The following is a 15,593-nucleotide window of genomic DNA, read 5'->3' as shown; positions in this document are numbered from 1 at the left end:
TTGTCTGAACTTAGACAAATAGCCTCCAAACCCATTTTCCTGTTTCAAATCTTATCTTTCTCCATTCCAGTACCTACACTTGCACCAGTGTTAAAATCCCCATTAGAGGCTCATCGTTTTCCATTGCTCTGTGGATAACTTTATAAGATTTAGATAATATATATCCTGCCTGTTTCTTCATCCTCATCGTTCACTAAACTTCCTTGCTTGGCTCCATCCACACCAACTTTCTCTGCTCCTGAAATGTACTTAGTTCTTTTGCTTTCACAACCCTTGTGCATCCTGTTTCTTGCATGTAAGGTATTGCTTTCACCTCTCTCTCTCTCTCTCTCTCTCCCTCTCATTCACACACACACACACACAGCTTTTTCTACTCTAGCTCACCCCTATTCATTCATAATCAAGTCTCAGATTAGATATCATTTTAATTTGTCAGTGAATATTCCTCAGAACCTCTTACCAGATTAAGTTAATTCCTTCTGCTATAGTTTTATAGCCCTCTGCAGTTTTACTTAATAGCATGTAAAATAATCATATGAAATAATTAATTGTGCACTTATTTGTTGAATATATGTTTTCTTTATTATACCATAACCAACTTGAGGATAGGTACTCTCTATTTTGTTCACCATTGTATTCCCTCTACCTCACATAATATCTAATGTTTAGAATGCATTCAATAAATATATATTAAATAAATGAAAGATTAAAGCATTACTAAAGAAAAAGATTTACTGAATGATTTTATTTGTTAAAGGGTAGCTCATAACAGAGAAAGATGTGGCCAGCTACGAAAGTTAAGTGTGAGGAACAAGCCACAGCAAAAATATTGTCCACTTGATTTTTTTTTTCATTTTCTCACTCTCGTGTTCACTGTATCCATTATTCACAGTAGCCAAGACATGGAAACCACCCAAGTGTCCATCACTTAGGATAAATGGATTAATATGTGGTACATATATACATACAATGAAATATCACTCAGCCATGATAAAGAAACCCTTCCATTGGAAATGTAGATGAACCTGGAGGACATTATGGTAAGTGAAATAAGCCAGCTTTAAAATTACAAGTACTGTACAATCCCACTTTTATGTGGAATCAACAAATACTTGTTATAGAAGCAGATAGACTGGTGGTTACTAAGGGATGGGGAATGGGGAAATGGGGAGATGTTGGTCTATGTTTAAAATTTTACTTATGAAAGATGAACCAGTACTGGAAATCTAGGGTAAAACCATGTGATGATACTTACTGATACTTTATTACATACTTAAAATTTGCTAAGAGCACAGCGTAAGTGGCAGCCTTCCTGGGACCCCCAAGCACCCTCAAAGAGACCCTACCCTAATTCTTTCACCTAAAGAATAGACAGAATGAGAGGCAAGGCAACACAGACAATCCACTTATATAACAGCTGCTTTGAAAGGGAAGCCTGTGGACTCTGAAGGGATGTGTATTCCCATTTCTACTTCACCCCTTTCCCACATCTTTCTGTCCTTTGTAGGCTACAGCTTGACGCAAAAAGATGAATGCCCTAGATATGCTTATATACAATTTTGAGGGCACAGTTTGGAGGTGCACGTGCATAGGACACCTGTAGAAGTGGGACAGCAGGGTCTCACTGTAGCCCATGAGGAAGTAGAACTTGCGTGCAGGCAGCTGCCTCAAGACCTGGGCACTGATCTCCACCTGGTTAGCCCAGCACTTCAGTACAAGCTGGTCAGCCAGGCAGCTAGGGAAGGTGCCCAGCATAAACTTGCGAAGAAAAACATACTCCACTGTTCGCTCTGCGTCGTGGTTCTCTCCATCGAGGTTACCTGTGTGCAGGGACAGCCAGCCTTTGAGGTGGGCGATGTGGTGAGGCCCATGCACCTCCTCGTAGGTCACCGGCTTGTCCCCTTTGCCCACTCAGACCAGGGCCACCCGATTCTTGGCACACACCGTGGAGATGTGCAGGGCACGCCAAGCACCCAGCAGTATTGGGCTGCAGGACAGTGCCCGTGGCCCAAGCCCCAGGCTGCACATGGGCTCTGTCTACTTGATTTTTAAAAAACGTCATCCACAAATAATAACTTTTTCTCTGCTTTTTACCTTCCAGGCACTGATCTTGACTTTGCTCTGTGCAGGGTTCATAAACCAGCATTCTTCTCTAGTCTCAACCTCTTTTCAAATTACTCTCCATGTGATGTCACTCACAATTATTATTTTTTTCTTGGTAATGTCATTTCATGTTTTTTTTTTCTTTTTCCTTTAAAGTCCCACTGGCACTACCACATTGCAGACCACAATTATCTTACCCTTACTCTTCCACAGAAGGCTCCTAAAACACCTTGCTATTGAAATCACACAGAAACTTCATTTCCTTAATATGAACTTTTCTCCTTTTGATTCCAACTGGCCTCATCCAGCACCCTGACTCACTGGCCTCATTCTCCCTTGCACATCCACTCCCTTAATCGTTACGCCCTCAGGACAGTGAGGTTCTGTCAGCATCAAATCATCTTAGGAAAAAAGCCTTGGGTCTCTTGACCACAGAAACAGAGTTTCAGTCTAACTAAAGATAACATCTAAGTCTCAGTTGTATTTCAGCTCCAGGCCCAAAAAAGTGGCGAAACAAGAAATGACGCCATGGCTGACATCAGGAGTAGATGCAATGATCAACCATCCCCTACCCTAGCACCAAACAATCAGCAGAGACCACAACTCTGACCGTGACCCTAACTCCCTTAGTCACCATGATTAATGATTTTCACCCTATATAATCCATCACCTGAAAGCCATCTGGGAGCCGGATCTTTGAGCATTAGCTCACCTGTGACTCTGGACGTGGGCCACTTCTTCAACTGATAAACCCTTATTTTCTTTGCTACAAAGTCCTCTTTGTGTCTTATTCAGCTTTGATGTACACAGGCAAACAGACCCCTTTAGTCTGGTCACACTATCCCCATAACAGCATATTTTAAGAAATGCAATTCTTTGTTCATATCATGTACAGTTAAAAGTTTTCATCTGCTCTTTGGCATTTTATAAAAGAAATCTAGGCAGTTTATTTGGCATTCATAGCCTTAAGTTCCAACTTTTCTCTTCTGTGTCTTATGTGAATTCTCTTTATCCACTGATACTAGTCCATAAATAATCATCCCCACAGTTTTGTTCCTTTCTCTTTTATTTCTTCCTTTCAGACTTGTTTGTTTTACTTCAATATGTATTTCCTAACTATTCCTGTTGACAATTTCTCCTTTTTCTGAAATTTGTTCTCATCTACATTCTAGGATAATACTATATACTATTTTCTATCATTTATCTGTATTTTGTGGGAGCTGAACCCCCAACTAAACCATTTGAGAACTATATTATAATCTCAACATCTAGGATAATACATAGTAACCTAATTGTTGTCTTTTATAACTTACCATTCTAAAATGGTGCCAGCATTTAGAATACCATTTAGTAAATAATATAACATAATGAATATTTATGGTTGATAAAGATGGGTATAAGAAAGGGGAGGTGGGCAGGATGAACAGCATATCTTAAGGAATGCAAAATATGCAGAATATTGCTAATGAAGAGACTAACTAAATTCATTAGCTTAAGGTTCCTAAAAGTTTGATAGTATCAGCTTTAATTGAATTCTTCCCTAATAAGAGAGCACAAGGAAAGGGCATTTTAAAGGAAATAATGGCATGACATAAGGCTCAGGGGTGGAAATGTGTATGATAGATAAACTAATTTGCCAAAAAGGAGAAATTGCTCATTCCATGTGGAGACCATTAGATTACCCACTTCTTTTGAAGGGAAAAAGGTAAAATTTTATATATATATAAATAACAGCAACATCTTTTGGAAGGGCTGTATATAAAGAATCTTCCTGCCTATACCAACCTATCTTATTGAGAAATTAAGATAATTTTGGTCAAGAAAAGAACAGAATTGAGTATCTGTAGGTATTTAGCAAAATAAGTATTTATTTTGAACTATACAAACTAAAGAAAAACTGAGCCAACTTCCCATATTTTTACATCCACATATCAAATTGTATCTCATTTGCCTAAACATATAAATGAACTATTTCTTGATATTGCTTTATTATAAATATTGTTGCATTATACATCCACACTATTATTATTATTATATGGATTTTTTTTCTTCTTCAGTAAGATGTTGGTATTAAACAATATTGAACTAGAAAAGAGTAAAGAAGTTAAAATCTATGGAATTCAATACTTATAATAAAAAACTGTCCTCTATATGTTTAAATTTGGGGATGAGAAGAGTCTATAAAGTCAATAATTATTAAAGTAGATTATTTTCCAGTTAACAAAAGTCTAGTACATCAAAACAATTTACACTGGCTTCTTAATGATAAAGTAATATCTGGTTCTGATAGTCAGAGGAGCATTTGATAATTTGATATACTCTGTTGCTTACCTCCTAATTTTATTTACATATTTTAAACAAAATTAAAAACAAAAAAATTACAGTCTATATATGATATTATATTAGTTTTAGGTGTAAAACCCCATGATTAGACATAAATAACTTACTTAAGTGATCGCCCCCATAAATCTAGTACCCATCTGACATTATAGTTATTACAATATTTTTGACTATATTTCCTATGCTGTACTTCACCTCCCTGTGACTATTCTATAACTATAAATTTGTACTTTTATTTTTTTTCCATCACCATTTATAACTTCTATGCCCTCTTCCACTTCCACAATCACCACACTATTGTCCATGTCCAGAGTTCTATCTTTTTTCCTTTTTTGCCAATTTGTACTTTTAAATCCCTTCACCTTTTCATCTATCCTCCCCAACCCCTATACCATCTTAAAACTATCAAAATGTTTTCTGTATCTATAAGTCTGTTTCTGTTCTGTTTGTTTGTTTATTTTGCTTTTTAGATTCCACATATAAGTGAAATCATCTGGCATTTGTCGTTCTCTATCTGACTTATTTCACTCAGCGCAATACCCTCTAGGTCCATCCATGTTGTTGTACATAACAAGATTTTCTTATTTTTTTTTAAATCCTCACTTGAGGACACTTTTTGCATTCATAGAGAGAGAGGAAAAGAGGGAGGAAGGGGGGAGGGAGGGAGGGGAAGAGAGAGAGAGAGAGAGAGAGAGAAACATCGATGTGAGAGACACATCGACTGGCTGCCACCCACACGACCCCAACCAGGGCGGGGGACAAACTGCAATCAAGGTATGTGCCCTTAGTGGAAAATGAACCCAGGTCTCTCTGGACCGTGGGCTGATGCTCTAACCGTTGAGCCAAACCAGCCAGGGCGAGGATTTTCTTCTTTTTAATGGCTAAGTCATATTCCATTGTATATGTGTAAAATTTCTTTACCCATTCATCTATTGATGGGCACTTAGGTTGCCTCCATATCTTGGCTATTGTAAGTAATGCTGCAATAAACATGGATGTATAAGTCTTTTCAATGTAGTGTTTTGGGTTTCTTCAGGTAAATACTCAGAAGTGGAGTTGCTGGGTTCTTGTTGGTCTCTTGTGATAGCCTTTGTTTTAAAGTCTTCATTGTCTGGTATATGTATTGCTTCCCCAACTTTTTCATTTTGTTTTATTTCCTTATTTCCTTTTTTTAAAAAAAATTCCTCACCTGAGGATGCTTTTTTCATTTATCATCAGCTAGAGTGAAAGGGAGGGAGAGAGAGAGACAGAGAGAAACATTGATGTGATAGAGCCACCTCTACTGGTTGCCTCCACAAGACCCGACCAGGGCTGGGGACTAACCACAACTGAGGTGTCCTTGGCTGAAATTAAACCCATGACTCACTGGTCTGTGGGCTGATGCTCTAACTGCTGAGCCAAACCAGCCAGGGCTATTTCCATTTTTGTGCAATATCTTTTTCTATTCCTTTACTTTTGATGTGTGTATCTTTTGATCTGAAGTGTCTTTTATAGACACCATATATAAGGGTCTTGACTGTTATCCATTCAGTCACCATATGTCTTTTGATTTGAGAATTTAATTCACTTGCATTTAATGTAATTGTTGATAGATATGTATTTACTGTCCTCTTATTTTTCATATTTTTTTAAATCCTTTTTTTCTTCTTCTTAAGGAAGATCCTTTAACATTTCTTGTAATACTGGTTTGGTGGTGATAAACTCCTTTACCCTTTTCTGTTCTGGGAAGCTCCTTATCTGTTCTTTGATTCTAAATGATAGCTTTTCTGGGTAGCATCATCTAGGTTGTTTATCACTTTGAATATTTCTTGCCAATCCCTTCTGGCATGCAAAGTTTCTGTTGCAAAATCAGCTGACAGTCTTATGGGAGCTCTGTTGTAGGTCACTAACTGCATTTCTGTTGCTGCTTTTAAGATTCTTTCTTTGTCTTCAACCTTTGGCATTTTAACTATGATGTGTCTTGGTGTGGGCCTCTTTGGGTTTATCTTGATTGGAACTCCCTGTGATACCTGGACTTGTATATGTATTTTCTTCACCAGTTTAGAAAAATTTCAGTCATTATTTCAAAGAGGTTTTTAATTTCTTGCTCTTTCTTTTCTCCTTCCATTGTCCCCATGATGCAAATGTTGGTAAGCTTAACGTTGTCCCAGAGGTTCCTTACACTATCCTCATTTTTATATCATTTTTATTTTTGCTGTACTTATTGTTTTCTGCTTCCATATATTTTAAATTGCAGATTTGATTCTCTGCTTCATTTTATTTACTTTTGATTTCTTATAATTTATTTATCATTTCAATTAATGTACCCTTCATTTCTGAATAGTTCCTTTTTATGGTTTCCATGTCCTTTTTTATGCTGTTGAAGTTCTCACTAAGTTCCTTGAGCATCCTTATAACCATTGTTTTGAATTCTGTATCTGGTAGATTTCTTGCCTCCATTTTATGTAGTTTTTTTTTTTTTTTTCCCCTGGAGATTTCTCTTGTCCTTTTAATTGGGGTCTGTTTTTCAGTCTCCTTATTTTGGCTGCTTCCTGTGTTTGTTTCTATGTATCAGGTAGAGCTCTACATCTCCCAGGCTTGGTAGAGTAGCCTTTTATAACAGGTGTCCTGAATGCCTTCTGCCTGCTCACCAAGGTGAATAATCCAGGTGCTCCCCATGTGAGCTGTGTGCATTGTCCTGCTGTAGTTGAGCCTGGATTGCTGTTGGCATGTCATTGGGAGGGATTTATCCCCAGGCTTACTAGCTGCAGGGATTGGCTGCAACTATAGTGGAGGAGCTGCTGTGTAGGGGTTAACACCACAGCACAGGAGTTACTTCATTGGGGCTTTGGTACCCAATTAATTTGCCCCTTGAGGTGGTTGGATTGTGATCCCATGTGATCTAAAACTGGGTGCACTGGCTCTGAGGTATTTTGGGAAGTACAAGGTCAACCACTGCATGTGCTCTGCCTGGGCCTCCCAGCATGAGCTACAGAGCAATCTGCAGATGGATGCTACTTGTGCTGGGTTTGGAGGTGCCTGGGAGAGGCCAAGCTGCCTATTGAGTTTGGCAGCTGCTGATGCCAGGCATGGGTCCACTTAGCAAAATGTACAGGGTAAATGCTGCTTGTTTGAAATATTTTAATAAAGTCTGAAGCATGATCCAAAAGAGACTACTTGTATGAAAAAGTGACTGGAAATGGCTTGGGTGCCAAAATTTGGGTGGGGCGGGGTCTCAGAGAATCACCAGGGCAGAGCTACCAGTGTTAGGCATGTTGATGGAGACTCATATATGGTGCCTGCCTGCTGGCTTTTTGGAACAATGACCTGTGCCAGCACTTATATCTGGAAGAAAGCTTCAGCCCTCATCCTGAAGCCAGATAATTCAGTTCCCCCTGTATGTCCTTGGTGAGTTTCCAGCCGTCTCCCCAGTGCTGGAGCTCAGAGTGAGTCAGTCCAAATATGTCCATGTGAGACCCTTTAAGAGGGACTGCAAAGGACTTCAGAAACCCTCTGTCTCTGTCCGGGTCGTGTGGCTCAGTGGTTGAGTGTCGACCCATGCATCAAGAGGTCACTGGTTCGATTCCCAGTCAGGGCACATGCCCAGGTGGTGGGCCCAGTCCACAGTGGGGGCCATGCAGGAGGCAGCCAATCGATGTTCTCTCTCATCGATGTTTCTATCTCTCCCTCTCTCTTCTTCTCTCTCTAAAATCAATAAAAGAAAAGAAAACCCAAAAAAACAACAACAACAAAAACAAGCTCTGTCTCAGTCTGTCACAATCCCTGCTGGTTTTTACAGCCAGAAGTTATGGGAACATCTATTCCTGGTACTGGAACCCAGAGATAGCAGTTCTGATGTGGGGCTGGGACCCCTCACTCTTTAGTTGGGACCTCTGCAACCAAGATATCCCTCTTGATATTTTTTAGTTGTTACCCAAGGATATGGTTATTGATTTTAGAGAGAGGGGTAGGGGAGAGGGAAAGAGGAGAGGGAGAGAGAGGGAGAGAGACACTGATGTGAGAGAGAATCAGTGGATTGCCTTCCATAAATGCCCCTATGTGTGGGAACTATGTGTGGGAATTGAACTTGCATCCTAGGTGCATTCCCTGACTGGGAATCAAACACACAACCTTTCACTATAAGGGATGATGGTCTACCAACTGAGCCACCCTGGCCTGGGCTCCCTCTTGATTTTTATCTGCCACTGGTAGATGTGGGACTTGCCTGTTCTGTGTCTGTGCCCCTCCTACCAGTCTCCATGTGGATTCTTCTTTACATCCTTAGTTATAGAACTTCTGTTCAGTTAGATTTTAGGCACTCTGAATGATGATTGTTCTTTAATTTAGTTGCAGTTTTGATGTGGTTGTAAGAGGCTTCGAGTACTGCACTTACACTGCCATCTTGACTGGAACTGCTATTTACATATTTACATGCCTTTTAGATGTTACCATGTTGATCTGAGAGGCTTGAACATTAAACTTTGCACCCTGTAAATAACTCAGCCATATTTTAAGATTGCTTTTTCAGGGTTCTTTTTTTAAGTTTTGTTTAGAATTTTCTTGGTTTTTGATTCTACTTGTTTAAAAGCACTTCTAGACCTTTGCTGTAAGACATACTCAGTAATGGAAGAGTGGGTTATGAAATGCAGGCAAGTAGGTTATTTTCATTTTGTTTTATTTTTACTAAAAGTGTGAGCTTAGGTGCTTTCAAGGCACTCGAATTAGTATGTTGGCTGCTTTTCCAGAGACATTCAAGTATCTAAAACAGATAGCCACAAAGTATTCACATTGTCTTAATATGTCTCCATCTTTCCTATAGTGACCAAGGTCACCTGTGGTGAGAAATTTACATTTCATATCAATAGCCTGACTTTTCATGCTATGCTCATATTCAAAGATTTAACCATGTAGAGCAAAGCAGGGAAGTAAGGTACATAGATCTGTGATAGTCCCCCTCCCCAAATTCAATTGTTTATTAAAAAAAAAATTTTTTTATGACCTGGCAACCTCTCAATCGCTTTTCACCTTGGAGTAGGAAATAGTGACATAACATCATTTGTGTTTATATGGTAATATCATTGTGTATTTCATATGTGATCACATAAAATTGACAAGTCATCACTTCCTAAGGCTGGGATGGTGACAAGGAAAGGAGACCTTAGGAAAGTCTGAACCCTCCTTAGAAGACAAATTAAACCCTCCGTGGCCCCTTGCCTCCAAGTGTGGATGCTGGAAGGCAGACACAGTGATGGCTTAGGTTTCTGTCACAAAAACTTCGCTAGGTGATTAAAATCTTATTGTTTTGGATTGATTTTGAGAAATTCGGATAGCTCTGAAAACGTACATTGCATTTCTAGTGGCCTAGCTAATATTACTCTAGTCTGAAAGGTTGAATGCATTGAATGCCCATTTAAAAGGACCTAATGATCCTAGAAAGATGGATCGCTGTTTCTGGCTGAAATTACATTTTAATAGAATTCCAACAAAAACAATATGCATTTTAATAAGTTTCGTGAAATGGCACCATTTTCAAAATGCAAAAGAAATAGCAAGAATGATGGTGGTATTTGAATCAGCATATGTAGCTTGAAAGTTCTGAAATGTTATGACAACCAACAGTGCATTGGTGGTATCCTGGCTTTACCTTTATAGTAATAAAGAAGGAGGTTTCAAGATTTATAGTCAGGGTCTCAAAAACATGGGATGTACACTATTAAAAAATGTTATCCTAACCCTGGGGAGATGGTGGTAGCAAAGAATTTAGGGAGCAGACAATGTAGTGGGAAAGAGATGACTTGCATGTATATTATTATGGAACATGGATTTGTGGTCTGAGAGTGATGCTTTAAATTCTCTGTTTCTCCTGCTATACCCCCATTGTCTCTGCTAATGTCTAGATTAGGAGTTGACAAACACTTTCTATAAAAGGCCAGATAGTAAGTATTTTAGGCTTTCCAGGCCATACACGTTCTGTTAAAACTACACAGATCTGCCCCTGTGGCCATAGACAATATATAGAAACATGGGTATGGCTGGGTTTCAACACAACTCTGTTTACAAAAATGGGCAACAAAGTGGATTTGGCCCACAGATTGTTGTTTGCTCTTTGTCTGGATTCTTATGTACCAAGGCAGCTCGTGCCTGGACCATGACATTAGTCTCCTTCCTATTTATGAAAAAGTCTTTATACCTTCATTTATTCATCCAAGACAGTTTACAGAACATCTAATAAATACCAAAAACCATGTCATATGTTGCAGAGACAGTAGTGAAAAAGATAGATGATTCTGTCTTCTCGAGCAGTTTTGTTTAGAAACAGATGATATAGGCCCTGGCCAGGTAGCTCAGTTGGTTAAAACTTCATCTCGATACACCAAGGTTGTGTGTTCAATTCCTAATCAGGGCACATATAAAAATCAATCAATGAATGTATAATAAGTGGAGCAACAAATCGATATCTCTCCCTCTCTCTCTCCCCCTCTTTTTTTTTTTTTATCCTCACCCGAGGAAACTTTTCCATTTTTTGTACAGATAGAGTGGGAGGGAGAGAGCGGAAGAGAGAGAGAGGGAAACATCGATGTGAAAGGGACACATCGAGTGGCTGCCATCCTCACTACCAACCAGGGCCGGGGACAAACTGCAACCGAGGTACGTGCCCTTAGCGGGAGCCGAACCCGGGTCTCTCTGGACCGCAGGCGGACGCTCTAACCGCTGAGCCAAACCAGCCAGGGCTCTCTCCCGCTCTTTCAAAAATATTAATAAAAAAAGAAACAAGATATATAAACAAAGAAGCAAGTAATTAAGACAGTAAAAACTAATTTTGAGCCTTGAGCAGTTTTGCTCAGTGGTTAGAGTGTCAGCCCATGGACCAAGGGGACTTGGGTTCAATTTCCAGTTAAGGGCATGTACCTGAGTTGCAGGTTCAATTCCCAGTCCTGGTCAGGGTCGTGCAGAAGGCAACCAATCAATGGTCTCTTTCACACTGATGTTTCTCTCTCTCTCTCTCTCTCTCTCTCTCTCTCTCTCTCTCTCTCCCTCCCTCCCTCCCTCCCTCCCTCCCTCCCTCCCTCCCTCCCTCCTTCCCTTCCACTCTATCTAAAAATCAATGGGAAAATAACCTTGGATAAGGATTGACAAAAAACAAACAAACAAAAGAACAAATTTTAAGTATTATAAAGAAAATAATGTAAAAGAGGGTAATTGGAGGTACACTCAAATTAAAATAGGGTGGTCAAAGGAATGCTTTCAGAAGAAAGTGACATTTAAGTTGAAATCTGAATGACAGAACAAAACCTAGCCATATCATGAGCCAGGGGAAAGATCATTCCAGGAAAAAGACATAAAAAGTATAAAGACTGTGAATCTGAGGTGGGAAGATGCTTGATATCTTCTGAGATCAGAAAGAACACCTATGTGCCTAGAATATGGGGGAAGAGAGGTATCAGCAAGGTTGGCAATGAAGACAGCATCCAGACCACACAGGGCCTTGAAGGTCCTGTTGATGTGTGTGGAATGTTTTCCAACTTCAGTGGGAAGCTCCTAACAATGTTTTATCGGAGAGGTAACAGGATCTTATGTATACATAAAAATTATTCTGGCTGCTAGATAATAGATGGAAGGGAAGAAGCAGAAGTGGAAGGAAGGAGATTAGACGTTCTGCACTGGCTCAGATGAGAGGTTCTGAGAGATTGTGGAGAGAAACTAGAGGTTGGATTTGAAATGCATTTTGAAATAGAACAGTAGGAATTGCTAATGTATTAGATACAGCACTTAGGGGAAGAAAGGAGTTAAAAAAAAACTCCTAGATTTTTAAATTGAGCATCTACGGGGCTTGTGGTGACGGTACCGAGATGGGGAGCAGCAGGAGAGCAATGGGTGAGTGGGGAGGTGGGGTAAATCAAGTTTCGCTTTATTTTATTATTCTTTTAATTTAAAAAAAGTCCTCACCAGAGGATACTTTTTCATTTATCTTCAGATAACGTGGGAGGGAAGGAGGGAGATGGAGAAAGAGAGATGGGGGAGGGGGGGAAGAGATCAACTGGTTGCCTCCCTTGGTACTGAAATTCATCATCACTATAGTATTATTTACAGACTTCAGTGTGATCCATATAATGTTCCTAATCATCTATGTTCTATAATTAGATGTGATTTTCTATCTTTGGACACTCACCTGCATTATCAGGTGGAACAACTATTATGTAGTTTGTTCAAAAATGAAACCTCATAGCCTTGAAAAGGAAGCAGAGTAGAATCTATAGCTCTACCTTGAAGAATTTCCTTTGAGTTCACCATTTGAATAGTGATTTTCCTTGCCCAACCAGGGCAAGAATTTCACTTTAAATAAGTTGGGTTTATCTCTGGCCAGTTTGGCTGAGTGGTCAGAGCATTGGCTCAAGGACCAAGGAGTTGCGGGTTTGATTCCAGTCAAGGGCACGACCTTGGCTGTGGTTCGTCCCTGGCCCTGGTCGGTGTTGTGCAGGAGGCAACCAGTCATGTGTCCCTCTCACGTTGATGTTTCTCTCTTTCTCTCTCGCCCTCCTTCCCTCTCTATAGATAAATGAAAATATATCCTCAGGTGAGAATTAAAATAAATACATACATACATAAGTTGAGTTTAGAATGTCAAGGAGAATTTAAGAAAAAATATATAAAATAGAAAATTAATCTGTTTGTAGTTCAAGGCAGAGTGCTGGACGAAAGTTTTAATTTTCAGTGGTATTAGCACATAGATGAGGTTTAAAACATTGGGCCAGGTATCTGCTTCTGGCCAAAATGAATAAAGGCCTGGATTTACCCATATACCTTAAACAAATAAAAATAGAACTGTATGTGAGCAACAGTGGTTTTCAGAAATTGAACAACCAGCATCTGAGAGAAAAACACACACACAAGTGAGATGAATTCTACTATTGATCCAACTTATGCCTAAAGAAAATTTCTAGGATGCAGTTAGGGAGGGGAAACCCACACAGAGCCACAAGGTTTCCTTGAGCTGATAATGCAGAGAAAAATTTGTAGGGCAGCACACAGGAGAGGAGGGATGTGGATAGGAAGACAGAACTCTAGCATTTGGAGGAGGATTCCCCTGAAGCCTCCAGCTGGTACTGAGCTGAGAAAAAGCCTGAGACTGATGACAGAGGCACACATTTCTTGATACTCTTTCCTTCTGGAGGTAGAACTTGCAGTGGAGAAATCTTCAATCTTCATTAAGTGATTGAAGTTAACATTGTCAGTAACAAGACACTTCTCATTTGTGACTTTGTAGTATTATTCCCCAAAATCTATAATGACAGTATAACCATAAGAAAACATCAGACAAACCTAAAGTGAAGAACATTCTACAAAGTTTATAACCAGTATTCTGCAGAAGTGTCCAAGTCACGAAAAATAAGAAAAGACTCAGGAATGGTCACAGACTGAGGGGACTAGAGACATAACTAAATCCAATGTGATTGCCTACAACAACAGAAATGGACATTGGTGGAAAAGTTGGGGGAATGCAACATAAGTTAGTGGTTTAGTTAATAATACTGTTGTGATGCTAAATTCTTATTTTAGTCATTATGCCTTGGTTATGTGAGCTTTAACATCAAGGAGAAGCTGAATGAAGGGTGTAAGAGAACTCTCTCTATTCTCCTTGCAACTCCCTTTTAAGTCAAAAATTATTTTGCTATAATTTAAAACAAAACAATATTAAGACTTTGAGATCAGTTCAGCAGCACAGATATATCACTGATGAAATCCTTTCTGATTAACCACACACACACAGAATACAATAATATTCATCCAGTCTTTATTACAAATGCATCGGGACCTATAATGGGCCAAGAACTATGCAATGACTAAGTGTTTAGAAGCAAACGAAAGATACAAATTCTTTTAGTTGCCAAAGCGGATTATGAGTGTTATATCCATGAGTAGAGAGAGACTGAGAAAGTTTGAATTTGTAATAATGAAACTGGATTGGAGGTTCAGCCATAAGTGTCTTAGAATTACCTTTAAAGTCTGAATATTTTCAAGGTTGATAATGTATTGGGAAAACCAAGATTTCCCAGAAAAATAACAAAACTGTATAACTAAAATACTTCTAAACCCCAATGTTTGTGCAATAATTCTTTTTTTATTGGTCTTTGATGATCGCGTGTAGTGTATTGTAACATTTTCATTGCCTGAGTGAGTTTACAGTTTCACGGGCATTAGTAGCATAGATATTAGGGCAGGCTTGCTAAGGCTTTTCAGGTGTATGCTGAATATTCTTGATACATTAATTAATATTAATGTTGTGAAATCAATAACTTTGTGTATTCTATACCACTTCCAATATTCCTATTTTGTGTCTCCTATTAACGAATACATTCAATAGAATTACTTTTCTATCTATTCTCCTTTTTGCATAACATTTAGAGAGATTATTAAATATATTAAAATAAGTAGACTGAATTTTGAATGAGTGAAGAAAGAGGTATTTAAAAGATTTGTATGCGTATGGAGTCCTCCTGGGATTTTTTGCTGGCAGCATAGCCTGTAAATATTTAATATTTTCCAGAAATTATCCTCCGAGGCTCAATCCATTAACTCAAGTGCATGCTACAAAAACAGATTCGTTTACCATCGACAGTACATGAACAGTGGAGGAAAGAAAATGACTTTTTTTTTTAAAACCAAGTACCACGATTTAGTCATCTCTGTGTTCTATAGTTCAGTGCTGGGCAACACTGGAAGTTATACCTTCAGATTTTTTAAAACTAGTGAATGAATGAATGACTATAGCAACCAGAGTTTCATTTAAAACAACTTAAAGCATGACAACCTTTCCTTTTGTCTCAGGAATGTCCTCGGCAAAGCCATTACAATAGCTGGTGATGTTCTGTTTAGGAATGTTTCCTACATGCCAGTAGATGGCAGTCCCTCTTCATTTCTCATCAGAAAAAAGGAAGCCCTGGATTGAAAAAGAAAGTGATGGAAATGGAAACAGATAAAGATAGATTTTAAAACTCAGCACATTGTGCTTATTTAATTTTTATGAATGGATTTTAAAAAATGAACTGTTAAGAAGCAAGAAAAATTAAAATATGTCTCAGGTTAATTGGAAATAGGGCATCAAACACGCCTTTGTGCTACCTCATCAAATTTCATACCAACGTGTTACATTTTGATTAAATGACATTGCG

General features: G+C 38.8%; 1 pseudogene; it reads right to left on the bottom strand.

Moving 5' to 3' along the window:
- Window positions 1-1,537: 1,537 nt before the first annotated feature.
- Window positions 1,538-2,028, bottom strand: LOC118627496 (annotated as a pseudogene).
- Window positions 2,029-15,593: the final 13,565 nt, after the last annotated feature.

The sequence above is a fragment of the Molossus molossus genome, unplaced genomic scaffold, assembly GCF_014108415.1.
Source record: "Molossus molossus isolate mMolMol1 unplaced genomic scaffold, mMolMol1.p scaffold_m16_p_13, whole genome shotgun sequence".
Taxonomy (NCBI): domain Eukaryota; kingdom Metazoa; phylum Chordata; class Mammalia; order Chiroptera; family Molossidae; genus Molossus; species Molossus molossus.
The sequence above is the reverse complement of the archived record's forward strand: the minus strand, read 5'-3'. Positions and strand labels throughout refer to the sequence as shown.